This window comes from Lissotriton helveticus, chromosome 5_1, assembly GCF_964261635.1.
Source record: "Lissotriton helveticus chromosome 5_1, aLisHel1.1, whole genome shotgun sequence".
In the NCBI taxonomy this organism is placed as follows: Eukaryota; Metazoa; Chordata; class Amphibia; order Caudata; family Salamandridae; genus Lissotriton; species Lissotriton helveticus.
Window position 1 is genome coordinate 1,309,088,371 of NC_136065.1, and position 27,585 is coordinate 1,309,115,955.

Consider the following 27,585-nt stretch of genomic DNA (forward strand, 5'->3'; position numbering starts at 1 on the left):
TTTGAGTGTTTTAGATTTTATCATTGTTAAAATTCAGTGTATGTTGAGGTTTGCTTATTAGGGACTAACTGTACCCTAAAGGGACTACAGTGTTAGTAATAACCCTGGAAGGGTAACTACGCCCTGCCCGCGGAGTTTGCAGAGTTTTGCCTACTCTGCGGTCTGCTGCGAATGCGGAGTTGAGGCAAAACTACGGCCCCTCCACCCTCCGGAAGTTTAAAAATAATTAAAAAGCCACTTTCCTGCCGCGTCTTCCTCCTTGCAATGGCTGCTCTCTCCTGCCTCCTCCTCGCACTGAATAACCCCTACATGTACGTCTTGCAAATATGCCCAAGCAAGACGTACAACATAGGGGTTATTCAGTGCGAGGAGGAGGCAGGAGAAAGCAGCCATTGCCAGAAGGAGGCAGCCGAGGAAGACGCAGCAGGTAAGTGCCTTTTTAATTATTTTTAAATGCTTCGGGAGGGGGGGATGGTGCAGAGCAGGGCGTAGCTCCACTGAGTTTTTTTTAACTCTGTGAAACTACGCGGAGCACCACTCCGCAGACTCCACACAGGCTTAGTCATTAATGCTGGTGTGAATAGTGTATATTTGGGTGAATGGATGGGGTGTGGATTTAAAGGTCCCATCATTCATCTAAATATCACTAGTCTCCAATTTATCAAGGTTATGGGTGTGCTAAAGATTAGTATCCTTTTCTGAGGGTTTTTGTTGTCATGGAAATGATAGGTTTCATTAGTTAAAGGTTACATTCAGTTCAGGAGGAATGTTAATATCAGAGTACGATTGGGGTGTTACACGTTAGGGGAATTGTGGGCATATAACTTGTTACATGCATAGGAATGTCGTGGGATACCTCACTCAAAACTGTGCCAAAGGGTTCATTGGAGGTGGATGCAAGTACTTTCATTTGGTTTATGTTTTCTCTAACCTCGATCTCCATTGCAGAGGCTGAGTGGTTATGCTCTGTGGTCGTTTCAACAGTGTCTCCACGAGTAACCGCTCTGCCTGTGCAATGGGATGAGTAATACTGCACACAACTCTAATAACTCCTGGACTCCGTTAATCTCTTGTTACAATAAAGGTAGCCACGGTACTTTAGTAATCGATTGCCTCTGTTGGACTTGATGTTTGTTGCCTATCTTCCAGTTGTCAAATAGATTTTTTTCTGAAAAAATGAAGACAAAAGAAATAAAGGGACTTATTACAATATCGGGTGGAGTCGCCTCTTACCGACACCATCTCGGACTCAGGATCCGATGACCTCCGGTCGACGGTTCTGACCACCCGATTATGATATGGATACTCCCATTTCTCTATGGGAGTTTATGTAAGAGCCGTAAACTGGTCATAATACAGGCTCCTATAAAGAAATGGGTGTGAGTGTAAAACCCTGCACCCTATGGCAGGCACTGGGACGAGTAATACTGCACACAACTCTAATAACTCCTGGACTCCGTTAATCTCTTGTTACAATAAAGGTAGCCACTGTACTTTAGTAATCGATTGCCTCTGTTGGACTTGATGTTTGTTGCCTATCTTCCAGTTGTCAAATAGATTTTTTTCTGAAAAAATGAAGACAAAAGAAATAAAGGAACTTATTACGATATCGGGTGGAGTCGCCTCTTACCGACACCATCTCGGACTCAGGATCCGATGACCTCCGGTCGACGGTTCTGACCACCCGATTATGATATGGATACTCCCATTTTTCTATGGGAGTTTATGTAAGAGCCGTAAACTGGTCATAATACAGGCTCCTATAAAGAAATGGGTGTGAGTGTAAAACCCTGCACCCTATGGCAGGCACTCACAGTGCATGGATTTACAGAAGGTCATCCTAGTTACCCCCTCAGCCAACAACTGTAGACCGCAGACGCAAAAAGTCACTTTCCAACAGCCTTTTCATGTCAGAAGGGCCAGCGCGGAAAGGCTGTTGGAAACCGTCATTGTAATCCCAATGGCGGAAACGCCATCCATAGAGGATTACAGTGCTGTTCCGATCGGCTAGAAGACTCCGAGAGCCGGTCGGAATCACGTTGGAAGGACCGGCCTGTTCATACTCTGACCACCGACCTCGTAATTCGGCGGTCGGACCACAAACCGACCTTGCCAGTCCAAAAGGCTCCAACCGTGGTCAGAAAACTTTTGACTAACAGTCGGCGGCTTTCCGACCGACATCCTAATCGGCCCCTATGTGCTAGGGTGATTTGAAATTTTGTATTTGTTACAGCCTGTTAAAAATCTGGTTATTATTTCTTTGCCTATCTATTGACTCTTCTAAGAACATGTTGTTAATCTATTGCCCGACTCTGATTTTGCAAACTGTGATTGTGCACTGTGGTTTGTTGTTTATGCCTGTGAAAAGAAGGACAGGTATTTTTAATAGTTTATGTATTTGGCTTCAACTTAGTTAGGTTACTTTGTTTGATTGCTTGTCCATTTGGTGGTATAGGATTTACTCCAAGTGATATGGCTGACTTGTTTTTTTCTTTTCTGGGTGTTGTTGGGTAGGCCTGAAAGGTAAAGTTGACATTATCAGAGGTTACAAAATAATTGTTATGTTTAGAGCAGCCATTTTTTGCTAAATTTTATTTCCTTATTTTTTTAAAAATGATTGTTGATTGTCATTTTTTGGGACATTTTACCTCTGAAGGTCTTTTTTTTTGTTGAACAAGTGCTGGTGATTATGGATTGGTGTCCAGATGATGGTTTTGTTTGTAATGTTTGGATGTCTATTTTACTAGTCCAATGAAAAAAGTATAATAACTGTATTTTCTACTGTAAATGCATGACATTTCAAAAACCAACAACCGTCCAGCACCTGCCCCGAAGCAAGCACCCAGTGGAGTTAGAGTAGTTATTTTGGTCCCACAACTGATCAGCACCTTCCCTGAGGCAAGCACACGTTGGAGTTAGATTATTAATTTTTCCCCTTGCCACTGACCAGCACCTTCCTTAAGGCAAGCAACCGGTGGAGTTAGAATATTAATTTTGCCCCAACCACTGATCAGCACCTTTCCTGAGGTAAGCACGCGTCAGACATAGAAAAGTATTTTTACCCCGCAACACTAAAGAGCAGCCTATTTTTTTTGCCAAATGTGTGTTTCATTTTTAAAAATAATTGCTGTTTGTGATATTGTTTGGACATTTTACCTCTCAAGGTATTTTACTTGTTGAACACGTGCTGGTAATTATCATTTGCAGTCCAGAACATGGTTTTGATTGTAATTTGTGGATGGGTATTTTACTAGTCCTGTGGGAAAAAAAGTATAATTACTGTATGTTCAACTATAAATGCATTACATTTAAAAAATCAATAACTGTCCAGCACCTTCCGTTAGGCAAGCACCCGGTAGAGTTAGATGAGCAATTTTGCCCCACCCCTACACCACTGACCAGCACCTTCCCTGAGGCAAGCAGCCGGTGGAGTAAGAATAGTTATTTTGCCCACACCACTGGGCAGCACCTTCCTGTAGCAAGCACCCAGTGGACTCAGAATAGTAATTTTGCCCCCTACCACTGACCAGCTCCTTCCCTGAGGCTACCACCCAATGGAGTAAGAATAGTAATTTTGCCTCCACCACTGGCTGGCACCTTCCCTGAGGCAAGCACCGGCTGGAGTTACAATAGTGATTTTGACCCCAACCACTGACCACCACCTTCCCTGAGGCTACCACCCAATGGAGTAAGAATAGTAATTTTGCTTCCATCACTGGCTGGAACCTTCCCTGAGGCAAGCACCCAGTGGAGTTAGATCAGTATTTTTGCCCCCCACCATTGACTAGCACCTTTCCTGAGGCTACCACCCAGTGGAGTAAGAATAGTAATGTTGCCTCCACCACTGGCTGGCATCTTCCCTGAGGCAAGCACCCAGTGGAGTTGGATTAGTAATTTTGCCCCCCACCATTGACCAGCACCTTCCCTGAGACAAATTTTGGTGGAGTTAGTTTATTAATTTTGCCCACATCACTAACCAGCACCTTCCCTGAGGCAAGCACCCGGTAGAGTTAGAATATTAATTTTGCCCCCACCACTGACTAACACTTTACAAGAGGAAAACATTTGTAAAATATATTTTCAATTTTGTTTTTTGCCGGGGTATATTTTAGCATATACTCACAGACGTTTTCCTTCAGGTCATTTATTCCTATTCGAATACTGAATGTTTTAGTCCAAAATCTGTGTATTATTTATGTTACAATTAAATGTGTTTTGTGTTAAACTTTCACTTACTTCTGTCGATAGATGGCTGTGTTTGGAATCCAACCTGCCGGCTATCTCCTCCTACTCCAGCAGCGTGTGGTCACCTGGGAAGTCTGTGTACCACTGGGCACAAAATGGTGGTTGGCTTAATTTATACGTTTTTAGAGGTTATCGTTTTTTTAAAAGAAAATAATTTGAAATAGATTTTTCCATGTGATTCGGAACCTGACAGAATGTATTTTTATTATGTAGTGTGTAAAATGTGGGTATTTACGTTCCTTCTTAGGTCTCGTGCCTAGCGTTGCAGTGTGCAGCAATACTCGTTCAGCACGAGACCTCTTGTAAGGGGGTTTTGAAAGCTGACCACACGCACTTGCGTGTGATCAGGCTTTCGCCAGCAGGCATTGGCTTTTGCGTGTTTTTAAAAAAATAAAAGGCACGTGATTGGGCAAAGGGGAGTGCATGTCCCACCTTTGCAACGCTCATTCCTGTCTGTGTCCAGCACGTGCCGCAGCTCACGTTCGCCTCGCTGCCGCTTCCGTGCTCCCTCCCCCGCTCCTCTGTGGTGCGCGTGCACCACTAGTTTCCATTTGACATGGGAAGGTTCAGGGAAAGTTCAGCGCAGCTTCTCATTTCCAGGCCATCATGCACATCGTCTATTTCCTCCCTTCCTCCCCTCCTTTTCTAACGTGTTTGACCAGGCCCATCCACAGGGTGTGTGCAGTCTCATGACAATTTATCCCTCAATCTTCTCCTTTACTTGCCAGCAAGTGCTGGGAAATCGGCCCGTTGATGAGTTTAGCACCGGTGGATCAATGAGGCTCGGCAGCCTCAAAGCTCAGGCTCACGCGTGATCCTGGTCACCGCGGGGCCTGCGTAGTGTATGCCGAGCCACTGCCTAACCGCTGGAGATCGGTGCATCGCAAGCACACTGAGACACAAAGTGGTGCTCTTATACAAGGCACAGAAAGAGATGCGGTTGCGCTTATGCACAGAAAGATATGAACTCACACTGAGGCACAATAGTAGGTGGTCTCAAACCTGTACACAGAAATAGGTGCCTTCATACGTACACAGAAAGTGATGCTGTCACACGGCGATGCAGAAAGAGGTGCAGTCACACCTATACACCGATGGCCTGCACACATACCAACCCGGGAAGAGGACGCACCTACATACATGGACAGGAGCCCTTGCTAGTCTACACAAAGGCAATGCACTTAGGTAGGAGTGAAGTGCATATAGACTAATTCAGTCTGGGACTGGGTGCCTACATACGCACAAAGTCCTAAAAGGTAAGGTACGCACAGACGGCGACATTTGGTGAACACAGCCAAGGAGGGGTGAAAATACAGCCGGGGCGCTGCACAAAGGATGTTCTGTGCACACTGAAGTACGTTTACATTGGGTGTACTCAGACCTTCTAATAAAATGATGTAATTCAGACTTACACAGGCATGTTACACGCAGACATACACAGGCGGAAAGCAGACGGATATAAACAGGCAGGGGTCAGATGGACTTTCTTGGGTAGGGTGTACTTATACTACACCTATACAGACCGGTAAATAGCGAAATAGGGAGACATGATGGGCACAGATAAGCACGCATGTGTCTACCAGACTTACAAAGGCTAGGTTGCACAATACCCACTGTGTTAGGGTGCAACCATAGAATACTGATTCTAGCAAGGGTGCGGGCGCCTGCAGTGCTTAATTTGAGCCGGTGGCTTCTGGTGCTTGGCACCTGCACTTAATTATCAACACCAGTGCATGTGACAGCCTGACACGAGGGGGCGTTGTCTGGCTAAATTAGTGATGACAACAACAGGCAATTGTTAATTCAACATACATTAAACATGTGTATGAAGCCCCGCCCCGCGCCTGAACACAGACAGAGGCAGGGACGTGCTGCACCTCAGCACTGCTCGCAGACGGCCCTGGAATCTCATGCTCCTAGGGCATGCAGTCCTGCCGTCGCGCCCAGACGCGGCTCCACTTCTGTTCTCTGCAGTGACCCATACTAGAAGCCGAGCCCGCAGGGGAGTGTTCTCAGGCCTCATATCTGGCTCCGCTCTCCCGCCGCTGCTGCAGCTCTCAAGCAGTGTAATCATGTTGCACGCATGGGCCTCCCCCTTCTTGCTCCACCCAAGCAAACTCTCCCATTAGTCTCACCTTCACTGTAGATCCCCACCCATCTCTTCTCCTCCCTCTCTTTTCCACCTAGCACTCTCTCTCTCTCTACTGGTAACTTTTTTTACAACGTCCACCATTCTCCATTTTTCACTCAATAGTCTATGGGCCGCTATCTTTCTATTCATCTATGACAGACTGACTCTCTCTAATCGTCTCTGTTTCCCTTTTTCTGGTTCACGAAAGCCATCTCTGCCATTTTCTAAGTGCTTTTAGAAGCAAGCATTTGTAATGCAATAGGTCTCGCATTTACGCGAGTTTGAGCTATTGGCATTGTAAATGACAATGGCTTTTATTTATGTTTCAAAAACCAAAACATAAATAAAAGGCAACGTCATTTACAATAAAAATAGCTCAAACTCTCGCAAATGCGAGACCTATTGCATTGCAAATGCGTGTTAGAATGGCAGGTATTTTGTGTAGACCTTGGATGTACAGTCACAGTGGAAATAGAAGAAGGACACTAGTTTCTTTTGCATTGGAATGCTCCCTCCCGATGGTTTTGCCATTGACAGTGCAGTGTTTTTACAAAAATTGTCTTCATGTGTATTTCTATTAATCTACATCCCGAAATGTATTGCATTTTTTAAGTTTGCAATATATCAATATTTAGCAATTGAATTAATTTTTACAGTTTTGTTTTAGGGAGCATTAAAATTCATTTTACCTACGTTCAGTGATATGCATTGTGAAAGCATGTGTTGTATTGGCATGCGTGTTTATGTTATGCATTGTAATGAAACTTTTAATGTACCCTTATGGACCTGTGTTGTAATGGTTTGCATTCAAAAATTATGCATTGTAATGGTAGGTACATCATAAAGTATGTATTGTAAAGTCATATATTCTGTCATAAAGGCTCATCTCTGAAATATCAACTGACACAATATTTGTAATAATGTTTGTGCTGGTAAGTTGGCAGCCCAGCATTGTTTATTAGGTATATGATACAGAAAAACATCCAATATAGCTGAAGTAGTGCATTCAGTTTTACAATGATACAGATTTTAAGCAGTGGGATATGCTCCTTTTAAGGTTGACCCTAGTGCAGCGCGCATGCGCTGCACTAGGAAAACGACCTATTGGAATCACTCTGGATTTTTCACACACTTGTGAGTGTTTTTTTTTTAGCATTTTTTTATTGGGCTTTGTGTGCGTCTTTCTAAAAAGACAGCACACAATTGGGCACAGGCGGCTGCATGTCCCACCTTTCCCAGGAAATGTATCCGCCCTCGGCCTGCGGCTTGCGGTTACGAGCAGGGGCACCATCTGTTCGGGGTCATGTCACCATCTGTTTTTAATCACTGCGTTCACCGTGCTGCCGTGCTCACTCGCCCCTGCTTCTCTCTTGCACCATTCTCTCTTGCACCAATTACACACACACAGCCCTGCCAATGCTCTGTTATGCTGTTTCTCTGCGGGTTTCACTATACGTTATCTTTTGTTTTAGCCTTAAACAACAGTGACCTCACTAGGAACTATCATGTGTGAGTAGTTTACTTCTCGTTTTGTGCCAGAACCAGAAAACAGCAATATGCCTTTGCGAGCTCCTGGCTCCTTAGTTGCTTGAGCTCCATAAGCCTCTGAGGCCTCACTGCAGCAGCCGAGCCTCGGTGCTTGAGCACTCCCAGCCAAGCATGGGCCGTCAATGCCATTAGAGCGTGGAAGGCCAGTCCCATAGCATTGTGCGGATGACCCACAAAAACACTGGAATCAATATCTACTCACTACCGATACTGGTCTCCCTTACTCAGTTCTGCAATTATGAGACCCTTGACCGCGATCAGTTGTGCTCTGTATCCACACCCTGCCCCCCCTTCTCCAAATGTCACCCCCCCTTTTCATCTTGCCCACTCCAGCCCACTCGGGGACCTCCTCCACCCCATGCTCCTCACCATTACTATTTCTCTCCCCCATCTTGTGCCCTGGGTCTGAAAGCACTCTGACGTGAACTGCGGTCCAACACAGCAGCATTATTACAAATTTGAAAAAATAAGAACGTACAACTTGAGTTGCAATAGCCAAATTATCAGTTGTACATCTCATACAACTGTCTCGTGGTGCTTTTCGGATGCTGTTAATATTTTTAACCCATTCGCTGTCATGCTAGGTCCATTGCTGTTAATTTGTAGAAGGAGGAAGGCAGCAGATTCGTGTTTTGACAGTGGCGGCCGAGGCAGAGGTAGCTAGGCCTCTGCTTACACACACCATTCCCTTCTAACAGAGAAGAGCTTTTAAATGGCTCTTGGAGTCCTTCCTCGGCCCCCATCCCCAACTGCTCAGCAGGCACAGAGGAGGCTGCCCGTTCACACTTATTGCACATAAATACGCTGCAGTTGCCCATCTCACATGGCACATACAATAATATAGAACATAAATAAAAACTTATACCATCCCAAAAGCGAGACCTATTGGCTATGCCAATGCTTGTTTACATATAACATCCAACAAATAATACAGGATGATTATTAATAAATCACTATAAATGTATTGTACGCATGCAGCTTGCACACATTCTAGTATACACATACAAATGGGCTACTGCTGTGTGTTTGACAAATATTTACTCTATTTAAACTAGACATGCATCTGCTTTAGCAACTGTTGTGTATTTTATTAATCTTGCAATTATTTTAGGGTTATAAACTTTACTGATGTAATTCAGGTGATGTCATCAGGATCAAATATCATGTGAAATCACTTGCAGGGTAGACATCAGTCCCATTATCATGATGTCACTTCCTGTGATGTCATTAGGATTAAAAGGTGTTTGATGTACCTTTCTCTATCAATGCCGTTGTGATGAGTTGACGCCCATGCCTCCAATTCTTTGACTACCCAAGAAAGCACCCTGGCCGGATGGTAACACATGCGACTGCTCTCTTTTCTTGAAACACCAAAACAACACAAAACTATGGCCATACACCAAGTAGTAAAATAACACTTCTGAAGCTCAGTTTAATTGATATTGCCTCCGGTATTTAAGGGCCAAGATCCAAAGTGTGTGTCTGCAAAGTTAAACTTTTGAAAACCCACTACGAAAACAAACAAAAATAGAGGGCCCTACACATGATATGCAATACTCCTGTACAGCGAGATTAGATCGTTGTTACATCCTGAACGGTAGCTGGATTGCGCATACTACAGGCTTCTTTCTGAAATAAATAAAGGCGTCAGCAAATCATCGTTCCATATTCATCACCCCTCATCCGTGCCCTGCTCTAAGAATTAAAGAAACTGCTTTACTGCCAACGAAATTAAAAACCGCGGCGCAGTCATAACATTTATTTTTCAAGAGCAAGAAAGGCTTTTAGCAGTGCAAACAAATAAACACTTCTATTACTGAGTGGACAGTGACCACAAATAACACTTGCTACACGCTGATGCAGCATCTGATTACCCGTTTTTTCCTTTTCAAGATTACGTCAGAGCAGCTCTTACTTTGGGTAGTCATTACAATGATTTTTAAACACAGCCCTGTTCTGTAAATACGCATCTGTGGTAGTAATTTTGTTAGTGACAGCTGTAATGCATCTAAAGCTAGTAATAATATTTCAACAGGCATTAACCCAACAGGGTAGATTTGACCACTAGCTTTTTCTCCCTTTCTAATCTGTGTTATATAATTGTTCATTTTATGTGCCAAATACATCCCACGGAAGGAATTATTGAGGTGTGTCTGTGCACATGGTTTGGCACCCACTCATATCTCTTCCAGCATTAAGATTATTTTAATGCTTTTTATTTTTTTCACTAACCTTTAAAGTCAGGTTAACGCGCCCAACTGCATCATTCTGTGTCCTGAGTATTGCTTATATTAGAAGAGCATACAAAGACATTATGCACAACAGCGTGCTCAGAAATATGACCATTCATATTTTATCAGAATACCTGTGGTTTACCACAAAGCCCAGTGCGATTTTTCCCAGCAGTATTGCTTTTGTTTGCTTGAGTCTTTATCTGTCAGTTGTGTTCAGCGGTATGCAGTTAAGTGCATCCGTATAAAGTATGCGAGCTTTGGACTCTGTGGTTTAGTGCCGAGTCTGTCTGTGTTTGTTTTTTATGCCTGTGTGGTTTGGAGAGAGTACTTTTACTTGTCTTCTTGACATGGACGGATATATCGTAGGCAGTGATTGACTTGTTGTAATATGTAAAGTTCTCATGCTGGTGGGTAGTTCTAAAGTATTTATACCATTGTGTTCTGACTACGGCGTGGAATCCGAAGCTGATATGGGTGGGTAGTATGGCACCAGCACTAGGATACATATTTATTAAAGGTGCTGTCTACAGTTAGAGGGTAAACAATATTCATAAAGTACTTTTCGGAAACTGAGCTGTACTATAGCAAGGTACACAGTTTAAAAAACGGGTCAGAAACAATGAAAACACAATAAATATTGGTGATAGGCTTACTGTCTGATATAGTGAATTCATGGTTAATGCTCTGTCTGCCATTGTGTTTGGTTTTGCCCTCCAGTTAAGTGGCTGAAACATCCATCAAATTTGGAATTTTCCTCTAGGAAGTCAGAGCAGTGTTGTCTTTAGGATTTTTGGGGCCCCGGGCAGGAAATGTTTTGGGGCCCCTTGTTTGTAACAACTTTAAAATTTATTACGCAGGCTACTCGATGCCTCAAAGCAGCCAAATAAACTTTCGGAAACAGGGTTCACACAAAGCAGTTTCAATATGTATTTACAGTCCCCTCAAAATGCAACCAGGCAAAAAGAAATAGACTCAGAGGTAGCGGCAGACTTAAAGGAGAGAGGATGAGATATGGAAATACATAGAGGTGAGCTAGATAAAGTTAAATCTTACTTTCCTAGGGGCAGTCTTGGAAGGTCTTCCCCTAGCAAATTTCCAACTTTGGCCATGCCTTTAAACGTCTCTGAGTCAGAGGTTTCTCCATCAAAGTAGCTGTATAAAACAATGGGGAAGCCTCTTTGATGATGAAATAGTAGGCCAGTCAAGTGTTTCTCTGCTGATGCAATTTCCATCTAGGAAATAAAGGGACTTAAAAAGATCCCCCAAATTGGAGATACATTTTCTGGCCCCATATATCTTGCTTGCCTAACATGCAGGGAGGTATCCGAGTATGCTACGGGCACTCTACTTACCTTACAGTGAAAGTGTGCTCTTCTTCTTGTTGGTAACAATTCCAGAGATAGTGACGGATAAACCACTTCATTACAGGTAGGCATTCTGACATAACGTTTGATGCAGAACCAAAGTGGATTCCTAAAGAGGAAACTTAGCCAACATTTTACGATTTTTCTGTTGGCTCGTTTAAATCATGCTTTTAGTTTGTGATGTATTTGAGCTGGGTAGCAACAGAAAGTCCACCAATTTTTGAAGGGAGTGAAACATCTTCAATTAGACTGCTCTCATCTATATCTTTGCTATAGGACTTTGACTATCACACTACTCAAAGGTTACTATAAAGTACATAATTGATTGGGTAATTAGCTATAAAAAACAATGTCAACAGCTGTCAGTCTAGGGACTCTATATACTTAGTCACTGTTGACCACATCATGTTGACTACGCTGGGGTGTTGTGCTTTTATATACTCATTATGTCTTGCCTTCTATACAGCTTGTAGCTGTCTGTTTGGGAAGGACCTCTTGTGAACCACACCAAAACTAACAGTGGGATTGGAGCTCATCAACTCTGACTTGCACCTTAATTTTGGGGTATCATGTGATAAACATACCAACAGAATGGATCAGCAGCATAGTGATATACAGCAGGGGGACTCCTAGTTGCATGCCCAGCTGTTTCTGGGACATGCAGCAAGGTGTTTGTCCAGGTGTGTTAATATGTTGTTGCAAATTTCCAATTTCTCTTTGATTCCCTCCCACCCTGAATATGTTGGGCGCGTCTATTAACGAGCAGGAACAACTTGCCTTCATGGTGAGAACATGAATGGAATATCTGCACAATGGTGGTGGTGTAGGAAAAGGGAGTTCTCAGTTGAGAAACAGAGAGAAGGAAAACAAAAATGTACATTGAAACATAATTTTCCCACTGTAGAATTACACCCTGCCTATAACTCCCGAATGCAGAAATAGCAGATCTCACTTAATATTCCCAGTATGACATTTAGAAACTGTGATGTGCAGAGCCTTCTGGGTATTCCACTGAAAATGTTTGTGAATTTGGCAAACGTATACATTTACACCGTTTAGAGGGAGTATGTCTCTTCTTCGTGTTTGAATCAGGCCCTTGGTGACCTAATGGAGACCAGCCAATGATAGACATCTTTCTAATTAAAATCCAGAGAAACAACAGAGCAGCATATACACAATATCCAAACTGGCTTTACGAGTTAATTCACCAGTACACATGACTCTGTGATTTGATTCCATATGTTCAGGCATTATGGATGTGTGATTATGAATTGTTTTGTGCACAAAAAGGCAGACAGCATTGCTGCTGTCACATTTCTGTCACATCACAGGAACTGCTTTTGTACTTTGACAGCTTCTCTATTCACGTCCCTGTTATCGATGGATTTATCACACTGCTCTAAGACAGTGTTTGGATTTCTTTACAAAGTAGTGACAGCGAGGCATATAAGCAAGGGCAGAATTGCCGCTTTAGCAGCACTTTTTGCCACTAGAGTGGCAATATTTCTATCGCCCAATCAGCAAGCTGTCGTTAACAGTAGTTAGCGACAGCTTCCAGGCGATAGCGACCGGTTTGGGGCCCGCTTTGCATGTCAGCGATATTTATCGCTAATGACATGCAAAGTGGAAATCAGTCGCTAACACATATCGCCTATTAGCAACGCAGGCAAAGCAATAAAGAAAGTCGCGCTAAGCGTGATTATCACTAGAAATAACACTTGTTTAAAACCTGATGTACCCGATAAATATTGCAAGTTCTTTCTAATATGCCCCAACGTTCGGAATATTCTTGACCCGTAATGTAACTGTAATCATGGGAGAGGATGTAGCCTAACGGCTAGGGCGGTCAACCTAAAATCTGAGGAACCAGGTTAGAGTATCGGCAACGACGCTCAACATCCTGTGATTCTGGGTAAATCACTTAATCACCCTGTGCCTAACAAAAATGAATGTGCCCTTATGCAATGCAACTGGTGCTCATGTAAAACGCTCTGATACTCGATACCTTCGGGTTAAGTTTGTGCTATATGAAACTAAAACAATAAAAAATTACTATTGGATGACTTTATTGCAACTCTCATTTTACTGCTTCATTTTAAACGTTTTGCCTTCCTCTTGTTGTGTTTGTACCTTTCCTGAAGCATAGCTTCTTCACACTATCAGCGGTCTACATCCTTGAGCAGTCTTCTAGATTGTAAGTTTGCAGGCAACATCAAAATATCCATGGAGGCGCATTCTGACTACATCCGATTCATTTCCAACCACCATTCTGTCTCGAGGCTCCTCAGTTGCTTCTGCTGTCATACCCTTTGACCCAGTTGAAACCCATGGTACTCTTAGTATATTCTCAAGGCAGACCTTTCAGTAAACTGTTTCCACACCATTGCCTCAAAATACAATGCATACGGGTAGGGATTGGCATGGGGAAATGTTGCTCTCTAAGAAGATCTGTTCTTTGAATGAGAGTACTCAGTGAAATGTGAAATGCACAGATTGAGGGGGACCATGTGTAACTTTGCCACCCATCTTTAAGAGCTCTCAATATTGTTGGATAGACAGACCTGGGCATTGGAGAACATAGAATAAAGTATACAAGATTTCAAGATGATGCACCGGAACATTTCTGTTTGTTGTGTCTGATGATTGCAAGGCTTCATGCCATGGCTATGCAGGTCATACAGGCCTCTTTGCACAGTGATTTAATTTAATTTAATTTAATTGTGGGTTTATATAGCGCTAGAATCAACTCCCGGAGGAGTATCTCCGCGCTTCGACCGCTGGGGAACCCGTCCTGGCTCACCCTGAGAGATGGTCCCTAATGGGTATCTCTAAGGTGCGACCAAGCATCCCCGGCGGTCTGGGGGGCCGTTGTGAAGATGAGGCAAGCTAATGCCCAGAGTTGCCGAGTTTGGTCCCTGACTGGAGTAGGCACCGAGGCGAGAATTATCGAGCCCGCTGACCCTGGTCCACGACCCATTTGGCTCAAGGTGCAGGGCAACCGAGGCTCTTTTACCAAACTGGGGTTCAAAAACACTGCCAGGTCCCTCAACTACCCTTCTACTTTCAGTGCCAACCTGATCCTCTATCCAATGTGAGTCCACTGTTGCATTGCCAGAGATGCATGCAACTCCACCAACTCCGCCTTAGGGTGTGGACAGCAACTACCACCACCAAACAGATTTCACCCAGTCACTGCCGAATCCTCACACAAAACCCCTACCTTTTTGTTCATCCATAACACCAGAAAAAGTATAAGTAAAAATATAATTAATTTAGAATTTTGTGATGCCATTCTGTGGATTTAAATGCAATCCAAGCACGAGTTAGTTAATAGTACAAGTCAAATTTATTGTTTTATTTTGATAAATAATCCATAAAACCATTAAAATACAATGATGCTTAGCGCAAAAAACAACATAAGATGGCTGTAAGGCACAGAGAAGAATTTAAATTAATAAAAACATGTAATTTCTATTTCTGTAATTTGTTTAATCTAATCTACCAAACAGAATTTAAGAACTTCAAGACTGCAGAGGAACAAAAAGATAATTCAGTGCAGAATCACAATGCACAGGCATCCATTAACAATATTATATAGAGTGGTCTGAAGAAGAGGTCTGAGCTTCATCTCCTTATCCTGGCAGAAACAAACTCTGGAGTGGGGTAAGACATTGTTTCATTTCCTCAACACATTATTAAGTGGGAATACATTTGGTATTAATTTAGCAGGAAGTGCGTAAATGCAAGGAGAATACATGATCTCAAGAAAAGACTCGAGGCCCATACCTTGCGCCATGGTGTAAGGGTATCTACATTGTTGGCAGAATTGTTTTTGTGCAGGAAGGGAAACATACATCCACAAAACAATCCATGGAGGAGGGTTCCTCTTGATGTGCAGCACAAACATAAATAGAAAAAAACAAGAAGAAATAATTATATTTCTCCTCGTTATGCCTACCCTAGGGAGGCGTACAGTTTTGACCCATTCCCAGGTTTACAAATCCTTGTAAATCTGGGAATGCGCCAAAACCCATGGGTGTTGCGTGGGTACACCTACCACAACAAACATGTAACGTCTCCCTAATACAGTGTAAGGCAACACAGTGACATGCACTGCGGTGCCTTATACCGCAACTAAAAGGCTATGAAAAGTCAAGCAAAATGGCTTTGCAAGGCCTTGTAGACAAATGTGTGTGCAATCTGCGCCGTTAGAGTGTTATAAAAAGTGACACACCGGCAGCACAAGGAGCTTTTAAATAAGCCTCTGAATTTGTAAGGAATTGGATTATTAATTGTGGTGGATTGTAGACCACCACAAGCAATACAGTCACTAATCTCATAGGTCAAGTCAAAGGTTTCTGTAATTTATAACTAAGCTCAGTCCTAGGTAGCGGTGGCACAGTGGATTGAAAGAAAATGTGTAAAGCATTTAGACTACCAAAATAGTTTAAAAGTGAACTACACAACGAATGAAAAAATCCACTCCAAATCATAAAAAGAGAGAACAATGTAATAAGTAAAATGACATCAAAAGAACAAAAAACAAAATCCAGTAAGGGGAACTAGAGATACTTAATATTTAAAGATTTATCAAGGCAAAAGCACCAACATAAACAAAGAGGCCAGTGTAAGTTAATGGTTGCAGTAGAGCTGAACCAGAGTGCAATATCAGGCTGACCACGATGGAGCCCAGGTCGGATATAACAAGTGGATTTGACCCGGTGAAAGTTTTGAAATCAAAAGAATGAAAAAGTTTTGAACTTGCTTTTGAAAAAGGAACGTTGGCACTTTTTTTGAAGAAAAGTATTCACATTTTTTCTAATTCCCAGTGCAGAATCGTATTTTGTCACTTTTTGAGAAGAAAAGTCCTACCTTATCAGTCCGCAGATGAAATTGTAGCCGCCGCAGTGAAACTGAAAACCAGATACTTTAAGCAGGTTGGTCTTTAGTCTTTGATTAGGATAAAGCTGAAATCCATTCTGATGTAGTGGAACTGCCTCTTGCATAGTTTTTCTGGTGGGTCCTGCTGACGCTCTAGAGGAAAAGATTCAAAAGTTTCTAAACATTTTTCTGGTTAACCAACAACCTCAGACATGCACGTCTATTGCCCATAGGACCCCAAAGAAGGCACTTAGAGACTCTCATTGTGTCAGCCAAAGGCCAAAAGCGAGGTCCATTCAAGGTGCAGTTGCTGCTAGGTAAATTGGCAATTCAGAAAAAGACCTCTTCCATTTTGTTGTTTACATGAAGCCATAAGTGTGGTCAGCCAACTGTCCCTTGGAGTCCGCATCTTTGTCTTGGGTACAAGTAGGAGGAGGTCTGACCCTTCAGCTCTCCACTTTCTCAAACAATAAATGCAGTCCTTCCATTATTCCACAGTTCTAGAAAGTGTTCTGAGGATTGGGTTGCCATATTTATGCCTGTCACCATTTAGTGGTTGGGGGGACTCCTTTCCAGACCAATGGGGTAAACGTTTCAAGGGCAACTCTACCCACTTTTCTAGCAGTTTACTTATTCATAAAATCTAAGATGGCAAAACACTTCTTCACTTGTGCCATGTTTGTGTGACTACCCAGAGGCATGGCCAAAGTAATGAGCAGTCCCTTCCACTGTGGTCACTCGAAACCCAATCTGGGGTAGCTTTCTTCCCACTGGGTTTGGTGCTAGTCTCATTATAAGGACAAAGTGTCAGGCTTTCCAGCTGTGTATTAACATTTACTTGTGACAATGCAGGTCAATTTTAAGTTAATTAAGTTTGTGGGCCAGCTCCAACTGGTCTTCCAGCCAGGGGAAGAAAACACTTTCCATTTCTCAGGCCATTGTCCCTGTTATGGCAACTGTTTTCACACCTCATTATGGTCAAGTACCTATTTGACATCTGTTGGAGGGCTCATGCAGATTAGCCTCCAGTAGCTTGGGGCTGGGAAAGACACATTTCTGAAGGATACATTTCCTAAATATATAATAAAAATCCAACTTGACCATTGAAAAGGGCTTTTAATAAACATTAAAAAGAATGGTTGAATTATTTTTCAAGCTGGTCCCAAATTCAAGATACAGCTTTGGTTTTTAAACTGTACTCGAGTTATCTGAGAGGATAGCCAGGACCCTGCACAGTGAAAATAGCTGTTCGGGACTTGACACTTCAGGGACATGGTAACATTATATTTTTAGATGTCGCTCTTTTAAATACCATGCACCATAGTTGGTTGGCTACAAGGCCTGCAAAAGAGTGACTCATTACTTTTTACAAGCAAGGGGTTACCCCTGTTATTTTGACACGTAGGGTTGCAGGTTTAAACTACAGTAGTCAGGCTACAGTGGTAGGCCTGAAGCCATGTTTTCCTTATCACACTAGTGGATGGCACAATAAGTGTGGCATTTACTTTTCTATGCTATACGTGTATTTTCTGTACCTTAAAGTAAGGGCTTAAAAGAATGTTAAATAAGCACAGTAGCATTAGTCCAAAGAAATTAAAGTGACCCCACAAAATAGAGTTAATTCTCAGACCATTTGTTACAATAACCTTCTCAAGGCAACATATCTGTCTCAAGTATATGAAGTATCAAGGGAGAGCAGAATCCGAGAGCAGTCTAGATTGTAGCATTGTCTTTTTATGTGTTTAAACCCCGGGCAAAACCAATACCCTCTATTGAAAGAAGACCTGTCCAGGTATCTATGAATACTACTCCATCAGGTGCAGTCCAATGGTACATCAATAACAATAGAGGTTTTAGTTGTGCATGATAAGAAGCATCTACAATACCCAGCTCATTTTGCAGCTGCAGGGTAACAGTAGGTGGAGGGAGAGACAATAAAGACTTAAAAAACTTATTTTCAGTTGTGGTCAACATGTTGCTTCTCAGAGACCTCATAGTTTAGCCACTTATACTAAACTGCTAAGACACCTAGCATTATAAACTGTTAAGGTGGTTGAGAAAACACTGATTTTGTTCTGGTTATTAACAGTTCAGACCTACAGCAGTTGGATTTAATACACTTGTATATTTTTATCTGCTTAGCCCATTTGTCAAATGCAGCAAACCAACGCCCCAAATAGTTGATTTCTCCCAACTTGAGTGACAGCACCTCCTTTAAAACAGCATCTCTCTCTCTCTCAGTTTTTGCTTGGATCCTACATGCAATATTTTGCACTTAAAAACGCTCTGCCAGCAGAGTTTACGGAGTTTTACTTACCCCGCATTTCGTTGCAAACGCGGCGTTTAGGCAAAACTCCGACACCGTGGCGGAGCGAAGTTAGCTGGCCCCTCCACCCTCCCAAAGTAATTAGAACGTAAATAAAAATGCACTAACCTGCCGTAGTTGCCTCCTCCTTACCATTGCTGCTCTTCTTCCTCGTCACCCTTCTTCTTTGATAACCCCTAGGTTGTACGTCTTGCACAAAAGTGCCTTTTTATTTACATTATAATTACCTTGGGAGGGGGAAGGGAGCGGAGCAGAGTTCCACAGAGTTTTTTTTCCAAATCCGTGGCTCTCCGTGTAGAGGCACTACGCCTGCTCCGCCCGGGGTTAATCTAAATTTACTAAAAAAAAAATGTTATTCAGCTAGGAGCAACACATGTCAATTTTCTGTGCAGGCACAGAAAACTGCATTGTTCTCATATAAAAGGAGAGAAACCTTTATCTCTTCCTAATCTAGGCATACCAAACCTATGGCCGCATATACAAAGCCTTTTTGAAGTCTCAAAAGGGCCAATTCACAATATCGGCACGTTTGCAAATGCAAAAAGGAAGTTTGACATGTACCAAATCCAAACAGCAATTCGGTAACATGCTAAAAAGAAAAGGGGCAAGAATTCGGCATTCGCAAACTACTTTCACTATGCAAAAATCCTTGGTGAAGCTCCTATTCTGACCATGGGGGGCACATGTCAAAGAATATCAATGTAATAGTCTAACAAACCCAGTCAAGCATGATCAAACTTCAATGCTTTCATAACATTAGTCAACTCGGTCTGTTCATAAAAGCAAAGGCGATTTTTAGGTTGAGAAATGAAATTGGAATGGTCTCATGTTCAAGGTAAATTTATTTCATAAAATTGGAGTGCAGCTAAAATGCTTTATCTATAGTTTACAAACTCTTGCAACGTCCAGGCTTTGTATTAGTAAATATCATGTGCTCAGCAGCAGTCTTGAAGTCTCTGCAAGACTCCTCTTCTTAAAAAAACTAGCAAGTCAGTCCAGGAGAGATATGGGGTGATACAGTATCTGTGTCACACCACATATATATGGGAATTATTTTCACTCTCCTTCATGACTCTGGTACACTGCCAGATCACAGATAACCGTAGAGTATTCCAGAATTTCACTGTTGATTTTACCCTCCCCAGTACCCTACTTATACTTGAAGCCTCAAACTCTGCCACTCCATGTGCAATTTTGATCCCAAATTACCAGACACCCTTTGTCTCCCAGAGAAGGCACAGCTGAGGTATATCCTGTACCTGCTTTTCACCCATTTCTCCTACTAGGAACAGCTTAGACTTGGTACAATTAACATTTAACCCAGATATTTCACCAAATGTTGTGAGTACAGCCAGCTTAATGGGGACTGAGTACATTGGCAGGAGCAGATAAACCAAGGTGTAATCAGCATATAAGGAGACCATGTGGGTGGTCTTCCCTATCTGTATTCCCCACCTTTGCAACACAGAGAGCAGCCCCCATGCGAGGGGCTCAATTTCCAGTGTGAAAAGCAGGGGCAATAATGGACAACCCTGCCTGGTCCAGTGATACAAGGAAATGCGCAGTGACACCATCCACCTACTCTCACTCTCACAACTGGGGGGCTACATAACCGCTGCACCCATTTAATGTACCTCTCACCTATACCCACTTTCCGCAAGACCTGCCACAAAAATTCCTATGACAAAGAGTCAAATGCTTGTTCAATATCAAGCAGCGCTAGTGTGTACGGGCCATCCTCCAGAATGTGGGTGTGCATGACCAAAGACAGCATCCTTAAGTTACATAGAGGGCCTGATTCACAAAAGTAATCTGAGACAAAATCCTAACTTTATGACTTTTGGTATTCACAAAAGGCATTTAGTAGTAGTAAAGTTAGGATTCCTAACTTTACTACTAATAAACTGAGAATAATTTTAACTTTATGACTTTCGGTATTCAAAAAAGGCATTTAGTAGTAGTAAAGTTAGGAATCTAAACTTTACTACTACTTTGGTAAGAACTGAGCCCTTTTTAGGGCTTGCCTACTTAGGGCGCGTGCACTGCATAGGCAAAAAGATCTTTAGCAATCGCTTCGACTTTTCAGCCAAAAATATGCACGCGTTCCATTGCCTTCAATGGCAACGCATGCACGTTTGGCGATTCACTTGCAGGAGCATGCGGCGCCATATGGTAGCAATTATCGCTCCTGGTGCTGCTCGCACTCGCACGTGAAACGCTTTTACTTTCGCCGACACTTTTTTAAAATTTACTTTTAGTGCGCGCGAGCTTCCCTCGCTCAATTCCTTGATGCGTTGTGAAAATGCTTCTTCGGTTTTTTAAAACAATTAGATTTGATTTGAGTTCTCCCGATGCGGTGTGCAAATACTGAACAATAAACTTCACGTAGAAAAGCGGTTTGTAAATGCTATTGCACTAACTCCCGATGCGGTCTTGAAATTCTTTGTTGCACTGCCTAACTATAGTAAACATTCTACTATTGGCATGGAGAATGGCAAACTGAATAATGTCATGGTTAGAAACGTCCTATTAGTGTTTAATTTGTAAACAAATTAAGGGCCCCATTAGTCCGCCCGCCATCCCGACGTAAAACGAGACCGCCCACCATAAGGGTGGCGGGCCCGTGGGGGCCATTAGGATGCGCCCGCTATACTGGTGGGCGCATTCCGCATTTTTAACATTACATCGCACCGCCCGTCGCTATGCTAAAAATGCACATTGCGCACTTCACTGCACAACGTGACAGGCACCGTGTGGTGCCTGCCACGTTGTACAGTGAAGTGCAGGGGGGTACCATAGGTACCCCCATGTGCACCCCCCACTCCCCTGGAGTCCCTGGGGGCCCGCAACGGGCCCCCACAAGACATTCCAGCATGCCTTTTTGTGGCAGAAACGCCGCCACGGTAAAGCATGTTCTCACCCACATCCTAATATGGATGGCGGTGTCTAGCAGACAACGAATAACTGTGGGTCTAATAATCAACTCAGGACATGATATGTATGGCTGGCTATGTGTCTGCTAATACTATTTGAATAGGAGACAGACTGGACAGTTAACCACTGTGAAAAATGTCCATCAGTTACTCGTTTCTAGTCGCCCAGTACATCATCTGGTCTACTCCACAGTAGTTTGACCACCACTCTATCCCCACAGGTATATAGGAGATAAGTAGTGTAAGAGATGTCTGGTAGGTGTTTTTTGTTCGTAACTGAGAGCAGTGCATAAATAATAAGTGAAAGAGAAATATATAAAGTGTAAGATTGGATAGTGCATACTATATTCACTTTATTCTGGGGTCATGCACCTCCAATATTAAAAACAACAATAGTGCAAGAAAGTCAGGTGGTTCAAACAAATACCTTCTGACTGGGTGATCTGGTCGACATGTTTCTGCGGACTGCGGTCATTTACTATACCTGCCGCTTCCTCAGGACCCATAAACTTAATTGCTACTGCTTATGTGATTTAAATAATAAGTGAAAAGGACATTCGTGAACAGAAAAAAGTGTCACCTGTACACTTCCATTTTCCTCCTTTAAGTGTCCGGTTGTAATTAGGCCAGCATATCCACATGAGATGAGATATAGAAAAATAATAATAATAACACCTTCGTTAGTAAGGGCTACACAAGAGACATTACTGAAATCAAATTAGTACCACATCATGGTCAAATGACCCTGTTTTTAAATTTCATTGTATGCGTAATCAATGCCTCACCTTAATTTGCAAGGGGAATAGCCTCACCTCACCTGGCAAACAGCTCAGGAAAATGAAGCACCGCTCTGTGGTACAGAGAATATACAAAAGTCAAAGTTAAAAAACCCGTGTCAGGTAAAGCCAGTGCAGAGTCACAGCCTGTGGGATGCTAAACAGCACATCCACAGGGGTCAAGTTTCTTAACATTCTTAATGGTTTAGCAAATATAATTCGATGGCGTCAGGTATGACATTTATATCAAAACGTCTGCTCGATAGCCAAGTTGTGTATTTATGGCCATCATGATGCATCATATATATTGCAAAATATATATTGCCATTAATCCTGAACGATCTACTCATGAATTAAAGTTATCGCCTTCAGGCTTCTGTTTTGAATTTTAGTATCAAAGGCTTAGCTCGTAGGTGTTGAAACCAAGCCAACAATGAACCAACTATCTTAACACATGCCCGCGCGCGCTCACTCTGTTAGAAGACCCTTCGTTTTCAACTGCAATCATCGCATCATGTAAGTAAGGAGTTAATCAGGATTTCTCCTGCACCCTTACCTCTCCGTCGGTACTTCAGACAGCCGGCCGGGCTGTTTGGGGAGGTGCCGCGGGGGAGGACAAACACTTCCTTATTGTTTTCTGCGCGCTCATGATTGGTCAGACGCGCGACTACTGGAACTACACAAGCCTCTGGGAAAGGTAGTCTCAACCGCGCGGTCAACCGCGCGACTGTTAAAACTACACCCGTCTCTGGGAAATGTAGTATAAAACACGCTTAGCATCTTCGCAAGAGTCAAGAATGTTTGGACTACACTCGCTCATGGGAATGGTAGTCCATGGTGTACCGAGCGTGTCTATTCTAAAATTTGGGCCTGATAGAAATCGTACGTGCTCTTAAGGAAACTGTTACTCCGGTATAAGTATTGATAGGGTACTATTGGTGAAAGCTTAACAGATGTTGAGGAATATGTTCAAGGACATTTCATATGCCTCTTTACAAATATCGCCGCGGACATTATTAAGACACAGAAAGGTTCATGGCATTGTAAAATTAAAGTAGCTGTTATTACAGATCTTAATCAATATGGTTAGTTATTCTTGGAATCATTTAGTGGGATTACTCCACTTAATCGTCAGGATACTAACAGGTTGGCCGTTCAAATGTACGCCAGATCAAATTCAAGCCATTTCACCGTTCATGAAATCTTTATGAGAAATCGTAAGGTGATACTTCTACAGTGTCATCCATGGGATGTCTTCGTTCAGCCCCAATTTGTCACAATTAAGTTTATACACTCATTTCTGCTCAATTTTAAACAGGTGTTTGGATATGTCTGTGATGTGCATGGGGATGTTAGGTTGTTCTAATACAGTCCATTCGAACTCCGTAGGTTTGTGCCCTACTTGGATGTAGTGATTCGTCAACCTTGTTGCTTGTTTTTTGCACCTTATTGTGCTCTTATGTTCCGAAATCCTCGTTCTGATCTTTCGGGTGGTCATTCCGACATATCTCAGTGAGCACGGACAGGTGATGAGATAAATCAGATTGCTACTATTGCAGTTTGTGAACCGCTTCTGTTCCCAGGGACGGTTAGTTCCTATATCGATTGATGTGGTATGTTTAGTCTGCGGACACGCGGCGCAGTTGCCACATGGATGATGTCCTGTCACTGGGGGCATGTTCCATATTGTGCCCACTTGATGGATCTCCTTAGGTGGGGGTCTGGTGTGTATCAACTTATCTCTTAAGCTAGTTGCTCTTTTGAAAGCAAAAAGCGGTTGTGCCAGAGAATCTTTACCGGTGTTCAAGATCCTCCAGTGCTTCCGGACTATGCGTTGGATTGCATTAGATCTTGTGCTGAAAGTGTTCACGAATGTCAGCCTTTCGTTCTTTTCTTTAGAGACCGGTGGTTCCAGTAGAGCTTCCCTGTTATTGTTCGCTGCTCTCTTCATTGAGCGCTTGATAAGTTTCTTAGGATAGCTCCGTTCAGCAAGTTTCGAAGCCAGATCTTCGGAATGTTTTATCGAATCTTCTTTGGTGGTACAATTCCGCTGTACACGCAGAAACTGTCCATACGGTAAGTTGTCGCGTAAGGACTTGGGATGGCAACTGGTGTACTGTAATAAGGAATTGCGGGCCATGGGCTTTCTATATAGTTCCGATTTGAGGCCCTGTGGTGTCGCAGTGATCAACAAGTCCAGGAATGCCAAAGAGTGTTTACTGCTTTCCAGTGTAAAGCGTAGGAAACTATTCCGATTATTCAGCCAACCGTGGAACGCGCGGAGAGAAGATTCATCTCCACGCCAAATCACCAAGATGTCATCGATGTATCTTTTCCATGAGCGTATCGATGTTAGAAACGGATTTTCAATATTCAGAACATGGTCTTGTTCGAACTTGTGCATATAAAGGTTCGCCAGGCTCGGCGCGAAAACGCTGCCCATGCTCGTCCCAGATATCTGTAGGTAGCACTGGCCCTCAAATTCGAAAACATTTTCTTTCATAGCTATAGTAGCCAGATTCATGATCAGTGAAATCGGTGTTATTGAATCCAAAGTTTGTTCACTTAACAGAGTTTCAATCGTCTCTAGAGTTTCATTCTGAGGGATGGAGGTATAAAGTGACTCAACGTCAAAGGATACCAAATGATCTGTCAAAATATTGAAATCAAGATCAGGAAGAAGTCGGAGTAAATCCTTCGTGTCCTGAAGATAAGTGGGCATCAATTTGACCATTGGTCTCAAGAAGACGTCAACGAACGTCGATAGGGGTTCTAGTATCGACCCGATCCCTGAGATTATTGGCCTGCCAGGCGGCGGTCTAATTGCCTTGTGGATCTTTGGCAGGACATAGAAGTACGGTTTGACCGGATGTGGAGTAGTCAGGTAGGCTGCTTCTTTGGTAGTAATCCAGCCCTCTGCCAGTGCCTCTTCTACGATGTGCCCAATAGTTGTTGTTAGTCTTGGCGTGGGGTCTTCTGTCAAGGGTTGGTAAGAACGTGTGTCTCCCAGTTGGCGTAGACACTCCTCTCTGTAGGTAGTAGTATCCATTAGTACCGTAGCTCCACCTTTATCGGCTGATTTAATCGTGATCGAACGATCATTTGCCAGTTCTTTCAGAGCCTCTTGTTCAGGTTTGGAAATATTCACATAAGGATTGTGCGGCTGTTTAAATAGTTCTTGCACATCATATTGTACAGCTTCCTCGAAGGTAACTACCTTCGCAGGGACCATTGCCGTTAAAGGGCTGAACGTTGAAGGTTTTTTAAGGCCCGTGTTCTGGGGGTAGGTATCGGCTTGGTCAGCTTTGGAGAAAAAGAAGTGGAGTCTCACTTTCCGAAAAAATTTGGACATCTCGATCTGTGTCGAAAAGGGATCGCCTGCATTCGTCCCCACAAAACCGAGGCCTCTGTTCAGTACCTTCTTTTCTAGTGGTGTTAGACTCCGCGAGCTAAGATTCACTACGAGGCTGGTCCGGTGCTCTGACCTGCTTGTTCCTGCGGGATCTGCCTGCCGCTCCGGAGACCCATTCCCTGTTGTGGGACATTCCATTGTACTTGTCCTTGTCCTTGTGCGGTCCGGCGTCTTCCGCGCGACCTCCCTCTGCCATACCCTAAAAAAGGCATGTTCTGGCCTGGATAATACGGTCCGGGTCCAAAAGGTCCCATCTGTTGCGGGAACTGTGGTGGTCCTTGCATCCATGGATTGGGGGGCCACCAAGGATTGAACTGGCCCTGGTTGTAATTCTGTGCTCCTCTTTGTTTCCACTGGCCTCTTCCTCTCTTATTCATTGTTGGATTGCTTTGATTGGAAGAGTCAGAATCAGTCGAGTTATCAGATGAGGATGTCCCATTGGTGGAACCTCCTGTTCTTCCACTACGATTGAATGGCGTTGGGACGTAGTTTGCACTTGTATAAAGATAGACTTTCTCTTTAGAGAATTTTTCTAAGTCCTTTTTGCATTTTTCAAGTTTGGAAAATAGGATATTATTTTTAAAATCCTTATCTGTTTTGTTGTTTTCATCCTGTTGTTTGGTAAATAGTTTACCAGATATGGTAGTTTTTATTTGGCCTTCTAGTATTTGGATCTCTATCATCATTTTGTCTGCAGCTTTCTTCGCAGTCTTTATTATTAAGACCAACCAGTCTCTCGTGCATTTCCATGCAATGAGGTACCAATCTCTTATAAAATCAGGATCATCAAGGAAAAGCCTCGGCGAATTAATGACAATTAGCCACGTTGGTGCACCGTTCCCTCTGAGGTATTCAGCCATGGTAATTCCATGGATACATGTGCGAGAGTGACTTTTTTTCAGAGACAGAATCTTAGGCCAACCATCCTGACTAGTATCCTGAGGCTTGGATAGATTATCCAGCATGCTAGGGTTATCGTCTAGTATTGACTGTATTTCAGCTTCGTCAAAAGCTAGGCCTAGGTTAGATGCCATTGTTGTCAGAGAGAGTAAAGACAACTCAGAAGACAAGAAAAACAAGGTGCTCTGCTTGTACACCCGACACAGATAATCAAAAAAAGGCTAAGTATCCACGACCCCACTTTGGAGGTGGACAGTGATAGTTTTATCACTTATTAGAAAATACGAACCCGCAGCCTCAGCTGCACTGGAACTACAATGAACAAACAATTATTTGAGGGTTCGAGGGAAGTTTTTTAAGACCAAGCACAGTTATAACCCCCCACGCAAGTTATAAAAACAACGAATAACTGTGGGTCTAATAATCAACTCAGGACATGATATGTATGGCTGGCTATGTGTCTGCTAATACTATTTGAATAGGAGACAGACTGGACAGTTAACCACTGTGAAAAATGTCCATCAGTTACTCGTTTCTAGTCGCCCAGTACATCATCTGGTCTACTCCACAGTAGTTTGACCACCACTCTATCCCCACAGGTATATAGGAGATAAGTAGTGTAAGAGATGTCTGGTAGGTGTTTTTTGTTCGTAACTGAGAGCAGTGCATAAATAATAAGTGAAAGAGAAATATATAAAGTGTAAGATTGGATAGTGCATACTATATTCACTTTATTCTGGGGTCATGCACCTCCAATATTAAAAGCAACAATAGTGCAAGAAAGTCAGGTGGTTCAAACAAATACCTTCTGACTGGGTGATCTGGTCGACATGTT